Source organism: Pan paniscus, chromosome 4, assembly GCF_029289425.2.
Source record: "Pan paniscus chromosome 4, NHGRI_mPanPan1-v2.0_pri, whole genome shotgun sequence".
Lineage (NCBI taxonomy): Eukaryota > Metazoa > Chordata > Mammalia > Primates > Hominidae > Pan > Pan paniscus.
In genome coordinates this window covers 137,631,061-137,649,590 of record NC_073253.2, presented here as the reverse complement: position 1 = coordinate 137,649,590, position 18,530 = coordinate 137,631,061, and the positions used below count along the sequence as shown (strand labels likewise).

Genomic DNA, 18,530 nt, shown 5'->3' with positions numbered 1-18,530 from the left:
TAGGTCTGTTTAGCGAGAATCCCGTTCCCTTGATGTCTCCTCTTAGTAACTTTCCATCCACTGACCCCCTCTTCTCTGTTTCTTAGCTGTTAATCCTCAAGTGTCTTGCTGCATTTAGAGTTGAGCCCCATCTCTCTCCCCTATTGCAATAACCCTGTTGCAAGACTCCTGAGTAAAGTCTTCCTTACCATTTTTACAAGTGCCAGAATAATTTTTTTCTTTAACAACACTCAGGCTTGCTTCAAGTAGGAGGGCCTCCCCTGCCTGAAAATGCTCCATTCATATCCCAGTCAACTGCCATCCCCAGATCTCCTCTCATAGCCATCTCCCTCTCCTCACAGCAAGCAAACATCTGACAAGGACTGCATTGCTTTCCCCACCACCACCCTGGGGATCTTCACCTCTCTCAGGCCGCTGCCAGCCTCCCTACCTGCCCTGCCAGCCGTCAGCCCCCAGCTTCACGCCAGTCCATTCACGTAGAGAACACGGCTATGAAAATACAGAAACGCACTTCCCATCTGGAAACGCCTCAGAGCTAAATATTATGTAGGATGTGATGGTGTGCGTCTACCAGCAAAAAAGCGAGGCTTAAAGAAACACTGAGACACGAGGAAACTGCTAGTGAGAGGCCAGTGCGTCAGCAAGAGCTAAATTTAGCAACCTAATCCTCTAACTTCATTCTTTCAGGAAAGAGAGTGGTAGGAGAAAAATGTATGAACATATTTAAATAAAAGAACCTTTGAGAGAGCAAGAAAATCCACATCCTAACTGACCTGTTGCTACTTTGCAGAAACGAGCGTAGAGAAGGCGACATTTTGGGGAGCTAGCCCTGAGGTCAGTGGTCGACAGAAGGGCTCTATCCAAGCAATCAAATTCCCTGGTAGAAGGTCCCTTTGGAGCCAGTGGCTGCATGGTACAAAGGAAGCTGCAGCAAGGGGAAGAGATTCTTAAAAACTGGAAGTTCTGGAAAAACCTGTAACACAGCTTTCAAACAGATTGTGCTTTCGAGTAGAGTGGCTGGTATAAAAACACGCATCATCTAGGCACTAAATGGCTCCAGGGAGTGTTTGAAAGAGGAGGAGCAGGGACAGGAAAGTCACAGGCAATGACAAGTGGTGCGTGTAAACACACGTGTGAAGCCCAAGTTCAAGCTCAGCTGTGCCTGTCACCAGCTCTAGGGGTGGGGTGGGTGGGTTGCCCTAGTCTAGTTGCCAGACTAACTCACCCATGAAACAAAGGTAATGGCCAGGCACAGTGGCTCACGCCTGTAATCCCAACACTTTGGGAGGCCGATGCAGGCGGATCACCTGAGGTCAGGAGTTTGAGGCCAGCCTGGCTAATGTGACAAAACCCCATCTCTACTAAAAATACACAAATTAGTCAGGCGTGGTGGCACACGCCTGTAATCCCAGCTACTCGGGAGGCTGAGGCAGGAGAATAGCTTGAAGCTGGGAGATGGAGGTTGCAGTGAGCGGAGATCGTGCTACTGCACTCCAGCCTGGGAGACAGAGCGAGACTCCATCAAAAAAATAAAAAATAAAAAAAATAGAGAGAGAGAGAGAAAGAGAGAGGGAGAGAGACAGAAAAAGAAAGAGAGAAAAAGACAGAGGAAGAGAGAGAAAGAGAGGGAGAAAGAAAGAAAGAGAGGAGAGAAAGAGGAAGAAGGAGAGAAAGAGAAAGGAGGAGAGAAATGAGGACAGAAAGGAGGGGAGAGAAGAAGAGAGGAAGGAAGGAAGGAAGGAAGGAAGGAAGGAAGGAAGGAAGGAAGGAAGGAAGGGAGCCTGTCCATGCTTTAAGACATGTTTAAGTACTAAGATACTACTTATCTCTGGATTTATGTGTAGGGAAAGAGGCGGGTAGCTTAAAAAATTTTTCCCCTGGAATCAAGCCTTCTGCTTTGATCCATTATTAAAATATTTCATCACACTATTAAAAAATGTATTGATCCCCACAAAGGGTTAATATTTTTATTACAGAGTCTGCATAAATCAGTAAGAAAAATACAAGCACCCCAATAGGAAAATGAATAAAGGATACGTAAAGCAATTCACAACATAAAAATAGCTATTAATTATATGGGGAAAAAAATGACCTTACTGGGAACCAGAAAAAAAGGCATAATAAAATAAAAACAAGGCCAGGCATGGTGCCTCACACCTGTAATGCCGACACTTTGGAAAGCCAAAGTGGGAGGATTGCTCAAGACCAGAAGTTCGAAACCAGCCTGGGCAACATAGTGAGGCCCCGTCTCTACAAAAATAAAAATTTAGCCAGACATAGTGGCATGCCTGTAGTCCCAGCTACTCAGGAGGCTGAGGCAGGAGGATAGCTTGAGCTCAGGAGTTCAAAGCTGCAGTGAGCTATTATTGTACCACTTCCCTCCAGCCTAGGCGACAGAGCAAGACCTGTATAAAAAAAAAATTAAAAAAAGCAAAGCTTCTCCCATCTAGCATTTGGCGAAGTCCTAAAAATCCAATAATACCCAGCAAGGGCCAGGATTCAGAGAATCATGATGCCCCCTCACACAACAATAGGAAGGCAAATTAGCATTTCTTTAGGTCAATTAGAGCATACAAAAATTCTTACATGGACATCCCATTCGACCCCGTAATTCCACATGCACAAAGATTTATCTGTAAAGATTTAACCACAATATGATTTTATAATGCTAAAAAATTGGAAAGGCTTCTATCCAATAAAAGGAATATGTTATATATGGCAGAACAGTTAAAACTGTTACATAACAATTAAACATCAGGCTGTAAGAAAAATCTAAAGATACAGGAAGATGTTTATGTTATGTACAAAACAGATTCTGAGGCTGTACATATCAAATTTTGTAAGCCATCTCTCATATACATGACACATAGGCACAATGAAGTAAATACCAGGAGATAGACAAAAATATTACCAGTGTTATTTATGGGAGTTGGATAATCATGAGAGGTTCTGATTTCCTTACACGTCTTTTTATTTTCAAAGTTCTTTTTTTTGTTTGTTTGAGACAGGGTCTCGCTCTGTCACGCAGGCTGGAGTGCAGTGGCGTGAACACAGCTCACTGCAGCCTTGACCTCCTGGGCTCAAGTCATCTTCTGGTCTTAGCCTCCCGAGTAGCTGGGACTACAGGCGTGTGCCACCATGCACAGCGAATTTCTGTATTTGCTGTAGAGAGGGGGTTTCGCCATGTTGCCTGGGCTGGTCTGGAACTCCTGGGAGATCTACCCACCTCTGCCTCCCAAAGTGCTGGGATTATATGCGTGAGCCACGGTGCCCAGCCCAACATTCTTAAATAGATATGTGACTCTTTTGTATTCAGAAAACCCTATTACTTTTTAAAAGAAAGGGGGGAAAAAGTATCTTTCTGTCTTTCTAACAAGTAAAACGCACTGAATTAACTACTCCAGCCAGAAACCTGCCCCAGGCCAGAGACTGCCCTGCCCAGCAAACTCCTTTCACATCCTCATCCATGACCCCTAAGAACTTTCAGGCCATGGGCCATACATTTTAGGCTTCCTCTTGCCCACTTTTTTTTTTTTTTTTTTAGAGACAGGGTCTCGCTCTGTCGCCCAGGCTGGAGTGCAGTGGTGTGATCTCAGCTCACTGCAAGCTCCGCCTCCCGGGTTCACGCCATTCTCCTGCCTCAGCCTCCGGAGTAGCTGGGACTACAGGCGCCCGCCACCATGCTTGGCTAATTTTTTGTATTTTTAGTAGAGACGGGGTTTCACTGCGTTAGCCAGGATGGTCTTCATCTCCTGACCTCGTGATCCGCCCGCCTCGCCTCCCAAAGTGCTGGGATTACAGGCGTGAGCCACCGCGCCCGGCCTCCTCTTGCCCACTTTTTACCTAAGGTCTATAGTCTGCAATTCATGAAGGTCAGATCCCAGCCCAAGTCCTGAGGGTCTTCCTAGCACTTGTCTAGTCCAGCCTTCAATCAAATGAGAGAGACAAACCACCTTACAGCTATAGAGTCCTGATGGTTCTCACGATGGTTTCAGAGATTCTCATCAGCTCCTGGGAGGCTCTCTCACAAACTCGGAGGTCGGCAGGGCACTGTCAGCGCTCCCGCTTTAGGAAATGGAAAGCAAGGGCTCAGGAAATTGAAGATGTGCCCCAAGGCACACACAGAAACAGGACAGGAGCCCGGAGCTGGCTGACAGTGGAGAGCTCTCTCCAATCCAGCTGCCTGCCGACCCCAGGCTCCTCAGCCATTGCCAGCGAGCCACAGCTGGGAGGGAACTGGGGCCTCAGCATCCCCACCGCCATCTGGCGAAGGCCACGCCTGTGGGCTCACTTTAGTCTCCTTCATTCATCCCCATCTCTACCCTCTGCCCCTGCTCCCACTCCCATAATAAAAAGAAACAGGGAAATCAGGAGAAGCTCCTCTCACAACTCATTAATTCAGTTAACTGTCTAATCTTCTACTATTATCTCACAGGTCAAGTTGTTGTAATTTTTCAATCGAAATTGTGTGGGCTGGGTGCAGTGACGTGTGCCTATAGTCCCAGCTACTTGAGAGGCTGAGACAAGAGGATTGCTTGAGCCCTGGAGCTCAAGGCTGCAGTGCACTATGATCTGATCATGTCTATGAATAGCCACTGCATTCCAGCCTGAGCAACATAACATGTATGGGTCAGAGCTTGCTCAGCTGTGAGTGACAGAAACTAAAGTCAATCTGGCATAAGTTAAAAAAAAAAAAAAAAAGAATTCATTAGCTCATGTCACTAGGGAGTGGCTGGATCTAAGGCCTCAAACATCAGCTCTCCCTTCCCTTTCTCCACTTAGTGAGCAGGATATTAATCAACAGCCTCACACTCACATCCTACCAGGTCCAGCAGAAATAGACCATCTTCGCCAACAACTCTGGCAGAGAAGTACCAGGAAGGATTCAACTGACTCAGACCACCTGCCTACTCTTAAGGACACAGGGCAAAGGTCAGCCCCATCCAACTCCACAGGAAAAGGTGTTATCTTCCCAGACGGAATGAGCGATAATGGAAAGGAAACCAGAAACAGATTTCCACCTAAACAAATCTCTCCTGCTTTAAGATCAAATCTGATTTTTGGCACAGACATTCATTGGCAGTGGTAAGCATGAGTGACACCACAGGGCTGGGTTACTCTGTCACCCAGGCAAAGTGAGTTATTAGCTAACATTCACTAGAAATGCCCAAATACTCCTACCAAAATCTAGATGATAATTTTTTTGTTGTTGTTGTTTTTTGTTTTTTTTTTTTAATTTTCTAAGAGGCAGAGTCTCAGTCTGTCACCCAGGCTGGAGTGCAGTGGCACAATCATAGCTCACTGCAGCCTCCAACTCCTGGGCTCCAGCAATCCTCCCGAGTAGCTGGTTCTACAGGCACACATCACCATGCCCAACTAATTTTTTTTTTTGAGACAGAGTCTCGCTCTGTTGCCCAGGCTGGAGTCCAGTGGCGCGATCTCAGCTCACTGCAACCTCCGTCTTCTGGGTTCAAGCAATTCTCTGCTTTAGCCTCCCAAGTATCTGGGATTACAGGCACCCACCACCACCCCTGGCTAATTTTTGTATTTTTAGTAGCGATGGGGTTTCACCATGTTGCCCAGGCTGGTCTTGAACTCCTGACCTCAGGTGATCCACCTACCTCGGCCTCCCAAAGTGGTGGTTATAGGTGTGAGCCACTTTGCCTGGCCCATGTATCATTATTTTACATATCAGTTCAACAAATATCTCAGTTTCCCCTGCATGTCCAGGAACAGGAGTTATATCAGTGAGCAAGACCAACCTCTCATTCTCACAGTACTTTCATTTTAATGGAAAGAGACAGAAAATACACATATATAATACGTCAGGAGGTGGGAAGTGACATAAAGAAAGATGGAGCAGGAAGTAATAAAGTAATCAGGGAAGGCCTCTCAGGGGCCCAGGGGGAACAAGGGGCATGAGCCTTGGGGATACTACAGGAAGAACATTCCAGGAGGAGAGAACCGCCAGAGCAGAGGCCCTGAGACTAAAGGAGCAAAGGGTGTTTGCAGAAGAGCCAGCAGAGCAGCAGGCTGCTGTATGCAAGGCTGAGAGGGACGGCAGGGCCTCACCAACCAAGGTAAGGGCTTTCGGTCTCACCCAAGTGAGATATCTGGAGACAACCCAGATATTCTAAGCCACCTGCCTTTCCTGCACTGTCTAGACATTCAGGTGGCTGGCCCTGCTGGAGACCATTCCACAGCCCCACAACTTAGAGCCACAAGTCCAGTCTCTACGCCCATCACTTCCCCACTCACAGAGGAAACCTCCCCAGAGCCTGTGACACCACTTTGCAATTCTCCTGTCTCCCCAGCAGCACCAGCTACATAATTTGTAGTGCCCAGTTACGGTTGCCAGATAAAATACAGGATACCGAATTGGAATTTCAGATAAAGAGTAATTGGTTTGTTTGTTTGAAACTGAGTTTTGCTCTTGTTGCCCAGGCTGAAGTGCAATGGCATGATTTCAGCTCACTGCAGCCTCTGTGTCCTGGGTTCAAGCGATTCTCCTGCCTCAGCCTCCTGAGTAGCTGGGATTACAGGCGCCCGCCACCACGCCCAGCTATTTTTTTGTATTTTTAGTAGAGATGGGGTTTCGCTATGTTGGCCAGGCTGGTCTCAAACTCCTGACCTCAGGGGATCCACCCGCCTCGGCCTCCCAAAGTGCTGGGATTACAGGCGTGAGCTACCGTGCCCGGCTGTGAGTAACTGTTAATCTCAGTTTGTCCTAGATATTGCATGGGACACACTTACACTCAAAACAAATATGAAAACGAGGGGGCCTGTGTTCAAAAATAATTAACAATTTCAAGACAGTGATGCCAGAGCATTATACAAAGCAAGAAGCCCTTTTAAGTGCAGGGACCCGTGCGACTGCTCAAGCTGCCCACTCATGAAGCCAGCCCTGCTCCCCATTCAGCTCTCCTGTCCTTACAGGAGACAATTGCAATTCAACTTCCCTAAACATCTGACCCACCACTCCCTCTCTTGCAGCTACTTTATATAGGAAACAAACCATCTAAAAGGAAGTTCCTCAATGTCCCAGTCCCACCCATTCTCCTGGTCTCTACTCTACCTGTTCCAATGGGAGTCCTCTTTCTATCTGAGTCAGGATCCCATACTCTTCCCCACCTTCTCAGGTCCTCACACTTTCCACTACCCACCTCGTCTCTATCTTCAACTTCTGTTCTACCAGAAGTCTACCTCTCAGAAGCAATTTAACATGCTCCAATCTTCCTGCATGGTTTTTGTTTTGTTTTGTTTTGTTTTTTAAAAAAAAAAAGCTTTCCTGGATCCTCACATACCCTTCCCTTCATATTTAATATCTTGAATGAAGGAGCTACATTCCCATCAACTTTCTGTTATCTGGCTGTCACACTCTTGCTGTCATCATCAATGACCTTTGTGGTACTTCTCAGGCCTTATCTTTCTTTCCTGCTTAAAACTCCCTTTCCTCAGCGTTGGTATCACCAAATTCTCCTGGCTTCTTCTATGTGAGGCATGTCTTCTCGGTTTCCTCTGTGGGCCTCCTTTCCTTAAACACAGCTCTGTCCTAGACTCTCTTTTCATGTGTTACACACTCTCACCCACCATGGAACCCAGGGGTTCTACGTGTTGAAGCAGCCCACATTTCTCTCTAGTCCAGATGTCTCTCCTGAGTTTCAGACTCTAATGTTTACACGACAGCTCCATTCTATGTCCTTGAACTCAACATGTCCAAAATGAGACTCAAAAAATAAAAAGTGGACTCCTTCTCCCCTATGCCCTCACCTGGTACTGTTAAGGCAGGAGAATAGGGTCTGAAGGTAGGGAACCTAAGGCTGATTTGTGCTGACTTCCTAGAACTGAATCAAAAGGAAAATCTTACCTCTCTACGCCCAAGTAACAAAAGGATCAGAGGCTACTCCTTTTGCAACCCCACCCCCTTTCTGCATTGCAAATGAAAAATGGAAAGCACCTCTGATTGGTCCCCTCCCACAACCAATCAGACTGGTCCCTGGCCAAGTCTTCATTTGCATAGGTTGTAACTCTGTAAATTCACTTCAGCCTCTAATTGGTCACCTCCCACAACCAAACAGACTGGTCATGGACCAAGCCTTCATTGACATAGGTTGTAGCCAAGTAACCAATGGGAAACCTCTAGAGAGTATTTAAACCCCAGAAAATTCTGTAACCAGGGCTTGCTCTAGCCCACTCCCACTCTGTGGAGTGTACTTGCATTTCAATAAATCTGTGCTTTCATTGCTTCATTCTTTCATTGCTTTGTGTGTGTTGTCCAATTCTTTGTTCAAAATGCCACGAACCTGGACAACTCATGGTCAAGACCTTCCACTGGTAACACTGCCTCCTGTTTCTGAATGGTAACCCATTTCCAAGCCATAAACTCAGGTAATTCTCCTCCACCTTCATATCATCAAATCCCAATTTTGCTTTCTAAATCTCTCTTGATTGCATGCCTTCCCTTCTGCCTCTCCTATTTCAGGTTACCTGGATCTCTTCCCTAGTAAAATCTTTCAACAGTCTTCCAGCCCATGCCATTCCCAATCTTGTCCCCTCCCATCTCCACTCAGCAGCCCCAGCTGCACACCCTCTCCAGCCTCATCCCCCAGCACTCCCCTGACACAACAGACTTGAGTCACTCGGCATCTCTCAATCTGCAGTGAGACCATGCCACCCCTTGCTTCTCTGGGCTGCAGCACATGCTATTTCCTCTGCCTGGGATTTTCTCAAACTCCAATACAGCTAACTCCTGCTCCTCAGCCATGGGAAACAGCAAGTAGAGTGGTTAAGATAGATTCCTTAGCCAACTTTCCTTGGTTCAAACCACAGTTCCACCACTTCCAGGTGTACAACCTTGACCATTCTAAGCTTCAATTTCCCCTTCAAAAAAATGGGAATAATAATTGTGAAGATATCACTGGTTGACTGTCCAGCCATTTCTTCTTCCTCACTAACAGAACCCCAATTTTGTCCAGAGACCATGTGCTCATTCCAGGGAATGACTCATGATTGGCAGAAGGAAGTTACAGAAATTTACCTTCTTTCTGGCAGTGATTAATTCTATCTAATGAAATGTAAAAGGAAGCCTACTGAGGGTTTCTGGAAAACAAGAGTACTGCCCTTAGAACCAGACAAGAGAGGCCCCTGCCCTGGGCCCTGTGCTTCAGGGTCCCACCTATTTCAAACACATGCGTAAAAGTTAAACAACACATGGGCACCTCTGTCATCGAGGGTCACACGGCATGATGTTGTCACAAGTAACACCTAGCACAAGTAACACCTAACACCAGTCAGGCCCCAGAGAAACACTTCACACCTCTTCCCCTGTCCCCTCAAAACAAAAGGTAACTGTGTCTAAATAAGAAGGTTTGTGGATTATGCCACTGCCAACACCAGAATGCTGCAGTGGAGTGTGGGAAGGATTGGAGTGGTAGAGCACTTAGGGAAAAGAAAAGACAAATTAGCTTGTCAAATCCTTCCTCTCAGCACAAATGCAATACATTCTTGCAAAATGAATAGGAGCATGAATAGGATATTCAGGAGAACTGAATATCCATTTTTTTGGTTCTGTTCCTATTCATGGTTCCAGAGGACTCACAAATCAGTGCTACTAAATTAGCACCAGTTGCACATGGTGGCAGAGGGATATTTTGCAAAATTATATCACATTGCATACATATGTATCATAAATGCAGATACATTATCTCACATAGATATGGGAAATATATTTATAAAATAAAACTTGAAGGATGCATAATACCAATAATACCAATTTTTTTTTTTTTTTTTTTTTTTTTGCGGGACTCATGTGATCCTCCCACCTCAGCCTCCCAAGTAGCTGCGACTACAGGTGCTCACCACCATGCCCGATTAAGTTTTGTATTTTTGTTAGAGTCAGGGTTTCACCATGTTGCCCAGGCTGATCTCCTAGCTCAAGCAATCTGCCTGCCTCTGCCTCCCAAAATGCTAGGATCACAGGTATGAGCCACTGCACCAGCCAACGCCAATTCTTTTCTTTGGAAATTAAATGGACATTAAGCACTGGAATTTCAGGTATTAAATATCTCATTGAAGTAAAACTAAGATTAAATTTTCAAAATGTTATTTCCTTAGTTTTGAAATAATTTTGATCAAAACATTAACATTAACTTGTATTTTGCCTTTTACTTTTAATAGATAACTGTGAACATTTTATAAGGAAAAGCTTGTTTAAAAAGGTAATTTGGAGGCTGGCTGTGGTGGCTCACGCCTGCAATCCCAGCACTTCGGGAGGCCGAAGCGGGCAGATCACGACATCAAGACTGTCGTCCCTCATTAGTATAGTGGTGAGTATCCCCGCCTGTCATGCGGGAGACTGGGGTTCGATTCCCTGACAAGGAGGCAGCAGTCCTTTGGCCAGGCGCGGTGGCTCACGCCTGTAATCCCAGCACTTTGGGAGGCCAAGGTGGGCGGATCACCTGCGGTCAGGAGTTCGAGACCAGCCTGATCCACACAGAGAAACCCCATCTCTACTAAAAATGCAAAATTAGCGGAGCTTGGTGGCACATGCCTATAATGCCAGCTATTTGGGAAGGCTGAGGCAGGAGAATCACTTGAACCTGGGAGGGGGAGGTGGAGGTGGAGGGTGCGGTGAGCCGAGATCATGCCATTGCACTCCAGCCTGGGCAACAAAAGCAAAACTCCGTCTCAAAAAAAAAAAAAAAAAAGAGATCGAGACCATCTTGGCCAACAGAGTAAAACCCTGTCTCTACTAAACATACAAAAATTAGCTGGGCATGGTGACATGCACCTGTAGTCCCAGCTACTTGGGAGGCTGAGGCAGGAGAATCGCTTGAACCTGGGAGGCGGAGGTTTCAGCAAGCCAAGATCACGCCACTGCACTCCAGCCTGGGGGACAAAGTGAGACTCCACCTCAAAAAATAAAATAAAATAAAATAAACACCAGTCTGATTAAAGCTGCTGTTCACAGAGGTTCCCCTTATTTGCAGCCCAAAGCATCCCTAACTAATAAAATAGGGCCCAGCTCAGGACTGAATGACATAAATCATGTGACTGGCAAACAGCTCAGTTTTACTCACTCACTATGAGCCAGGGCTATTCTTATGATGGGGCTCCTGGAGCAATGCCTGGCACATAGTTAGGGCACCAAAGAGCTCACCATCCAAACCAGGCACTTTTCAGAGTAAAAGATGGTGCAAATAAAAATTATACCAGGACCAAATGCCTGTAGCAGGTCAACTAAGCATAAACATTCAATGTCAACTCTGCTTATTCGTGGATTAACTTCAACATCACTTCCTCCAGGCAGGTCTTCCTGATTCCCCCCACTCCATAAAAGCCCACAACTCTTCTTATGTCCTGTATCTCAGCACCTCTCACAGAGTGTATCGCAAAAGCCTGTCTACGAGTCTGCATACACAGCACAAGACCACAGGTCCAGAAAGGTGGGGCTGTGTCTGTCCATTCTTCACTGTATCCATGGGGACTAGCAAATAGTGAGGGTTCAATTAATATTTCTTGAATTAACTAATTATGTCTGTTGCTTATATCCTTGCCTGACCCTAGAAAGTCCACTACGAGTTAAATGTTCTTATATTTACATTTGGGTTCTATGGGGCGGACCTGTATTATTTATATTCACTCATGTGTCCCCTGAAGTCCTAACTGCAGGGTCCAGGATAGGTTTTTTGTTTTTCCATCGTCCTTTCCAATGGGCAGATAACATGCCTATGGGAACTGTAACAACAGAGAAGAGAGGGAGAGCCTAGAGCTCCCACTAAATGTATCAAGTTTACATTGTCTAGTTGTTAGAAGAGTAAAGAATCAAGATGGGAAATCTCATCCTAGCTAGGCACACAGGCCACATTACTCTGTTAGCAAGAGACCTTTTTTTTTTTTTTTTTTTGAGATGGAGTTTTACTCTTGTTGCCCAGGCTGGAGTGCAATGGTGCAATCTCAGCTCACTGCAACCTCTGCCTCCCGGGTTTAAGCGATTCTCCTGCCTCAGCCTCCTAAGTAGCTGGGGTTACAGGCGCCTGCCACCATGCCCAGCTAATTTTCTATTTTTAGTAGAGGAAAGGTTTCACCATTTTGGTCAGGCTGGTCTCAAACTCCCAACCTCGGGTGATCCACTTGCCTGAGTCTCCCAAAGTACAGGGATTACAGGCATGAGCCACCGTGCTTGGCCAGCAAGTGATTTTTCAACTATATCTTTCCTTGGCCGAGTGCAGTGACCCACGCCTGCAATCCTAGCACTTTGGTAGGCTGAGGCAGGTGGATCACTTGAGCCCAGGAGTTCGAGACCTGCCTGGGCAACATGGCAAACCCCACCCCTTCCATTTTTAGTAAAAATACAGAAAAAAAAAAAAAAAAGCCAGACAGCCGGTCGTAGTGGCTCACACCTGTAATCCCAGCACTTTGGGAGGCCAAGGTGGGTGGATCACTTGAGGTCAGGTGTTCTGAGACCAGCCTGGCCAACATAGTGAAACCCCATCTCTAAAAATACCAAAAAGAAATCAGCCAAGCACGGTGGTGCACAACTGTAGTCCCAGCTATTCAGGGGGCTGAGGCAGGAGAACTGCTTGATCTCAGCGGTGAGCCAAGATTGTGCCACTGCACTCCAGCCTCCAGCCTGGGGAAGGAAGGAAGGAAGGAAGGAAGGAAGGAAGGAAGGAAGGAAGGAAGGAAGGAAGGAAGGAAGGAGAGAAGGAAAGGGAAGGGAAGGAAAGGGAAAGAAAGGGAAGGAAAGGGAAGGGAGGGAAGGGAGGAAAAGAAGGAAAAGAAAGGAAAGAAAGAACCAAGCATGGGGTGTGCCACGTGCCTGTAGTCCCAGTTACTTGGGAGGCTGAGGTGGGAGGATCTCCTGAGCCCAGGAAGTAGAGGCTGCAGTGAGCCAAGATCACGCCACTGCACTCCAGCCTGGGAACATATCTCATGTGATGAGGACAGCCTGTTAGGTTTTGTTCCCCAGACATAATTCTCCATATCTCAACTGGGGATCCTGAGCACACAGCAACCTAGTACTTTCCTCTTCTCTTTCCCTAGTTAGCTTGCAGCTGTTGCCTCAGTAAACCAGCTCTCCAGGACATCCTTCCAGAACTGTGTGCCAGAGTCAGGCAGCCTGACCCAAAAGGGCCAGACACTCTGGCACGTGTCTCCTCAGCCAGACCCCAGAACTCAAAATCCCCTCCTATGAAGGAAGAGAAAAACAACACAGGCTCCCACCAGCCAAAAAAGAACGACAGAAGGAAAGCACAGAATCTGTCCCCTTCTCCTTCTGCCCCATCCTTTTCACATCACATCAAGCTAAGCTGTCTTTGGGGAACAGACAAGATGCAACAGGCAGTTGTTAGACTGGCCCACCCTGGCTAACAAGGCCATCTGACTTCACCAGCAGAACCCCCTTCCAGGTTCAGGGGAAGGGGGCTCAGGGGCTGTACATTTGACAGCAGAAAGAATCGGCTGTGATTTGGGGGCTAACATCATACCAGCTGCCCAGCTACCCACAGCTGTGCTGGGAATGTGGCTCTACCAGGAACACTGCTACAGCCAGTCAAGTGTGTCACAGCCCACTTCCATCACCACATTTACGGTCTTCTCTAATGCAGTCAATCTGACAGACAGAAGTCGGAGTGAAAACTGTGCAGATGCCTGCGCTGATCCCATGAGACATTACCAATTTTGTTTTTCCCACATTGTGCACCCAAGATTTCAGAAAAATTCCTTACCTTTCACTAGTCAGAGAGCCGCCTTTTCCATCTGTTGGGGATGCTTTCTTTTCTCTTTCATTAATGCAAATATCACCAGAGCAGTGATTAAAGCGAAGATACAATTTTGAGTTAGTTGTCTATCTTTGGACCTAGAAGGAGACTGCAATGAAAAGTGGATTCTTTCTGGAAACCTAATGGATTATTTTTCCCTGACCCCTGATAACTTACTTTCCTAATCTACAGAACATCCCCCCTACCTGCCTTTACATTAACTTCACTAGGGGGGAAGAAAAAGACATTTCTGGTTGTGGGAGGGAGGAGGTGGTGGTGAAACAAGCAAATACAGTGAGGCTCCCCTGGCCCCCATCTGTTCCAAATCTTCCCCTCACAGGATGTCATGTCTGAAAAGCAAGAAAAATATTCCTTCCTCTTCCAACATTCAGCAGAATCTTGCATGCAAAGAGAAGAATGTCTCGTTACTCTGTGGGTTCTCATCTGCTTTTTAACTCACAAATTGCCGAATTACACTAGCCCCTCCACCCTCTCCCTCTCTCCCAGTAAAACCCCAGGGGCAGCAGGGCTCAGCACCAGCGAGGAGCTAGCTCCCCACCATACCACCATACCTCTGGCACAAAGGATTAGTTCTCCTGAGCCTGGCCAATGACTTTTGCAGATTTCTAAGCTGAAGACAGGCCAGAGAGCTGTCAGTGCCCCCAGAGGAAGTGAGGCCACCCCCAGGGGATAAAAGGAGTTGGCTCAGAATTCCCCACTTTTGACCCTGCACTCTCCCTCTCCCCAGCTTCTAGGCACTTTGCATATGGAAGTGCACAGGCAGCCAAGTCCTGGGCATTTGAACAGGAAGGATGTTCCTCAGTAGCTCACAAGGACCCTAACTGCTGCATTTCCAGGACTGGGAGGGCGATATTTATAGAAAGGGCAGCCAGCCAAGCGAGATCAGCTCCAACTTTATTTCAACTAACCCTCTTTTCCATCTTCTGTAGCTCTCCTTCAAGTTAAACAGAGAGGCATTCCTCCCTTTATTGCTTGATTTTTACGCAAGGGCTGAGGCTCTCATTAAAATGATTGAGAAACCCTGACTGAAAAGATGGAAAAGGACCTGCCTGCCTGCCCCTCCCCCTTGGCTCTTAATCTTCCTCTCCTACGTCCCTCTGCCCTGCTTCCCTGCTTTCCCCACATGGCACATGCTCCTTCTTATGCCCCTGCAGCACAGAACCCCTTGTGGTCCTGTAGATGAGCAACGCTGTCCCTTACCCTAAATCCAAATTATCCTTCCTCCCAGCTTTCTTTCTCATCCCTTTTTATCACATCCTATAAGGCCTGCGTGATCTACTCTCACCCCACCCTCTTCAACCTTATTTCCTATCACTCTTCCCCTACAAACCCCCTCCTCCTCACTGTTGCTCAAACACACTGAACACACCCCTCAGGGCCTTTGTACAGGCTGTTTCCTTTACCCAGAACACACCCTCCAGGGGGGTCATTTGAAAGTCTGGCTCTGACACATGATCCAGATTTCAGCCCTAAAGACCTTGCTAACACTGAGTATTAAAAAGCACTGCAGGCCGGGTGCGGTGGCTCACGCCTGTAATCCCAACACTTTGGGAGGCCAAGGCGGGTGGATCACTTGAGGTCAGGAGTTCAAGACCAGCCTGGCCAACATGGTGAAACCCTGTCTCTACTAAAAATACAAAAATTAGTGAGGCGTGGTGGAGGACGGCTGTAATCCCAGCTACTCAGAATGCTGAGGCAGGAGAATTGATTGAACCTGGGAGACGGAGATTGCAGTGGGCCGAGACCGTGTCGCTACACAGTGAACGCTTCACCTCAAAAATAAAACTAAATTAAATTTTAAAAGCACCCCTATGAGCCAAACACAATGACAGGTGCCTGTTGTCCCTGCTAGTAAGGAGGCTGAAGCAGGAGGATTGCTTGGGCCCAGGAGTTCGAGGCTGCAGTGAGCTATGATCAAGCCATTGCACCACAGCTCAGGCAACAGAAGAAGACGCCCATCTCAAAAACAAAAAAAGGGCCTAACCTGTCACTCTGTAGCCTCACTATCCCACAGCTGCTTCATTTGCTTCACAGCACCAACAAAGACTCTCTCCTTGACCAAACTTTAGACAGGCTCCTCTAGATCCTCTTCGTCATGTGGCCTGCCTTTAGCAAATAATTCAGCTGAGTCATTCCCCCACCCTCAATATCTGACCAAGTTCCTCATCCCCCACTTTTAATGTGTAAGTCCTTGGCCTGCCTTCCACAGAATCCTGTTGAGTTGGTTTAGCAAGAGTTCCCCTACCCTTCATGTCTTCTCTTAGTGATTTTCCACCCAATGACCCCCTCACTCTGATTATAAATGCCCAACTAGGTCTTTGCTGGATTCAGTGATGAACTCAACCTCCTTCCTCTATTGCAAAAGTTAACTCCTAGGCCGGGCGCAATGGCTCATGCCTGTAATCTCAGCACTTTGGGAGGATGAGGAGGGTGGATGACCTGAGGTCAGTCAGGAGTTCAAGACCAGCCTGACCACCATGGTGAAACCCTATCTCTACTAAAAATACAAAAATTAGCCAGGTGTGGTGGTATGTGCCTGTAATCCCAGCAACTCAGGAGGCTGAGGCAAGAGAATCGGTTGAACCTGGGAGGCAGAGGGTGCAGTGAGCCGAGATCGCACCACTGCACTCCAGCCTGGGTGACAGAGACTCCATCTCACAGAAAAAAAAAAAAAAAAAAAAAAGTCAACTCCTGTTGCAATAGTCTTGAATAAAGTCTTCCTTACCATAAGTGTTAATTCTTCTTTAATACCACCTGACATCATATGATCTTTTTGTTCATCTTTCTCCCTCCACTGGACTGTAAGTTCCACAATGGCAAGATCTTTATGTGTTTATTCTCTGCTAGATCCTTTGCTTCTAAAATAGTTTCTGGGGCTGGGCATAGTGGCTCATGCCTGTAATCCCAGCACTTTGGGAGGCCGAGGCGGGCAGATCACAAGGTCAGTTCAAGACCAGTCTGACCAGTACAGTGAAACCCCATCTCTACTAAAAATACAAAAATTAGCTGGGCGTGGCGGTACACACCTGTAGTTCCAGCTACTTGGGAGGCTGAGGCACTCCTGCCTCAGTTGAACCCGGGAGGCAGCAGTTGCAGTGAGCCAAGATCATGCCACTGCACTCCAGCCTGGGAGACAGAGCGAGACTCCATCTCAAAAAAAATAAAAAAAAAAAAAAGTATCTGACACACAACAGACACTCAACAAATGTCTATAAAATGAATCCAGCTACCTCCACTTATTCTGTGATCTCTGTTTGCCCGCCACCTCCTCTGGGAAGTCATTCCTGAATCTTCCAAGGCTTGACCCTGTACTTCAGTTAACAGTGATCATATGGATCTCAGAGGATAATTCTCTTATTATTCAATATGTACTTTAAATGTGTTCATATATAATATACTAATACACAGAATAAAACATAGAAGTCTACTTTGACTGCCTGCCCTCCTTCCCTTTCACAGCTCCACAATGCCCTGCCCCAGTCTTTTTTTCCTCTGTACATACATCCATGCACATATCTGTTTGCACAACTCTCACACACACACACACTGCCTGGCTCCAAGCAGGGGCTTAAATAAAAAGGATGAGGACAAAGAGCCCTGGTGGGGCTGAGAGCCACCTGTTTTCCCAAGGCTTTGCCCCATCTTCCTGGCTTTCTCTACCCACAGGAGGAAAGAGACCGCTTCTGTTGGTTTCCCTGCAAGAAGCAGATGAAGTACACAGGACTGTCCACTGTCAGCTCACCTCTTCATTCCAGGAAAACTTTCAAGGCTGGCACAGGTCAGAGAGAGCTGCCTGAGCCCTGCTGCTCCAAAGTGCTCCTGGAGGACACGAGGGTTCAGCCAACCCAGAAAGCCATGGTGGGCCAGGGCCCTGAGGGTGAATGCAGACCTGCCTGGAAGTTAGGGGGTGAGGTTTACCTGGTGGAGGGGGCACCAAGAGAGAGGGGCAAGCTAGTTGTAGAAACAGCCCAAGTAGATTTCCACATAAAGAAAAAGTAAACAGATGAAGGCTCTTCCTCAGCCCTTCGGGCCTCTCCGAGGAAAGCAAACCTTCAAGTGTTTGTTGAAACACTAATCCAATTTTAAAATGCTTTAAAAGAGCTGGAAGAGGAAGTACCAGCTATTGACCACCCCCTCCGCTGGCCTGCAGTGTAAGTGTAGTCACTTTCCCCTTTCTTGGCCTCTGTCTCTGGGGATATTACACACAGAGACCCAGAGGAACAAGAAGTTACCTGGGACAGATTCGGGAACCAACCCTTGTCCACGGAGGGCCATCTGACTCTTCCTCTTGCCCAGCCATGAAAGAAGCCTTTATTAGGAGCAGAAAACTAGCCAGGATCGGAAAGAGCTGACTCCAGCAGCCTTCACCCCAAGGCAAGCTCACATCATTCACACTCTAGGAATCTGGAAGATATTGAAGTATCCTTGCCCCTGCTTCCTGGGAGGCACTTAATTACCCCCCTGCCCCCACCCCAGGTGGGTCTTATTTTTGGCAGCCAATTCATTCCCAGAAGTTGCAGGTGAAATGAGCTTCAAGGGGATTTGCCAAACAATAATTAAAGGAAAAGCAAACCCTTCTCAAATGCTCCAGAGTCTTGTTCTCCCACCCTTGGACAACTTTACCAGATCCTTCACCCACTCTCACCATGCCAGGGTGACTAACACTCCTGGTTTGCCAGGGACTGTCCCAGTCTTAGCACTGACAGTACCATGTCCCGAGATGATTGGTCATGCACCACTGTAGCCTCC

The 18,530-nt window shown here is 47.1% G+C and overlaps 1 long non-coding RNA gene across 1 annotated transcript in view; it reads right to left on the bottom strand.

Annotated features, from left to right (window-relative positions):
• Positions 1–18,530, bottom strand: part of LOC117980394 (uncharacterized) — a 427,289-nt gene that overhangs the window by 347,618 nt on the left and 61,141 nt on the right. Inside the window, exons 6-7 of the long non-coding RNA XR_010112228.1 lie at positions 18,014–18,185; positions 13,728–13,858 (exon numbers count right to left, since the gene is read on the bottom strand). This is a non-coding gene — a long non-coding RNA (uncharacterized LOC117980394). The remainder of the gene's footprint in view (positions 1–13,727; positions 13,859–18,013; positions 18,186–18,530) is intronic.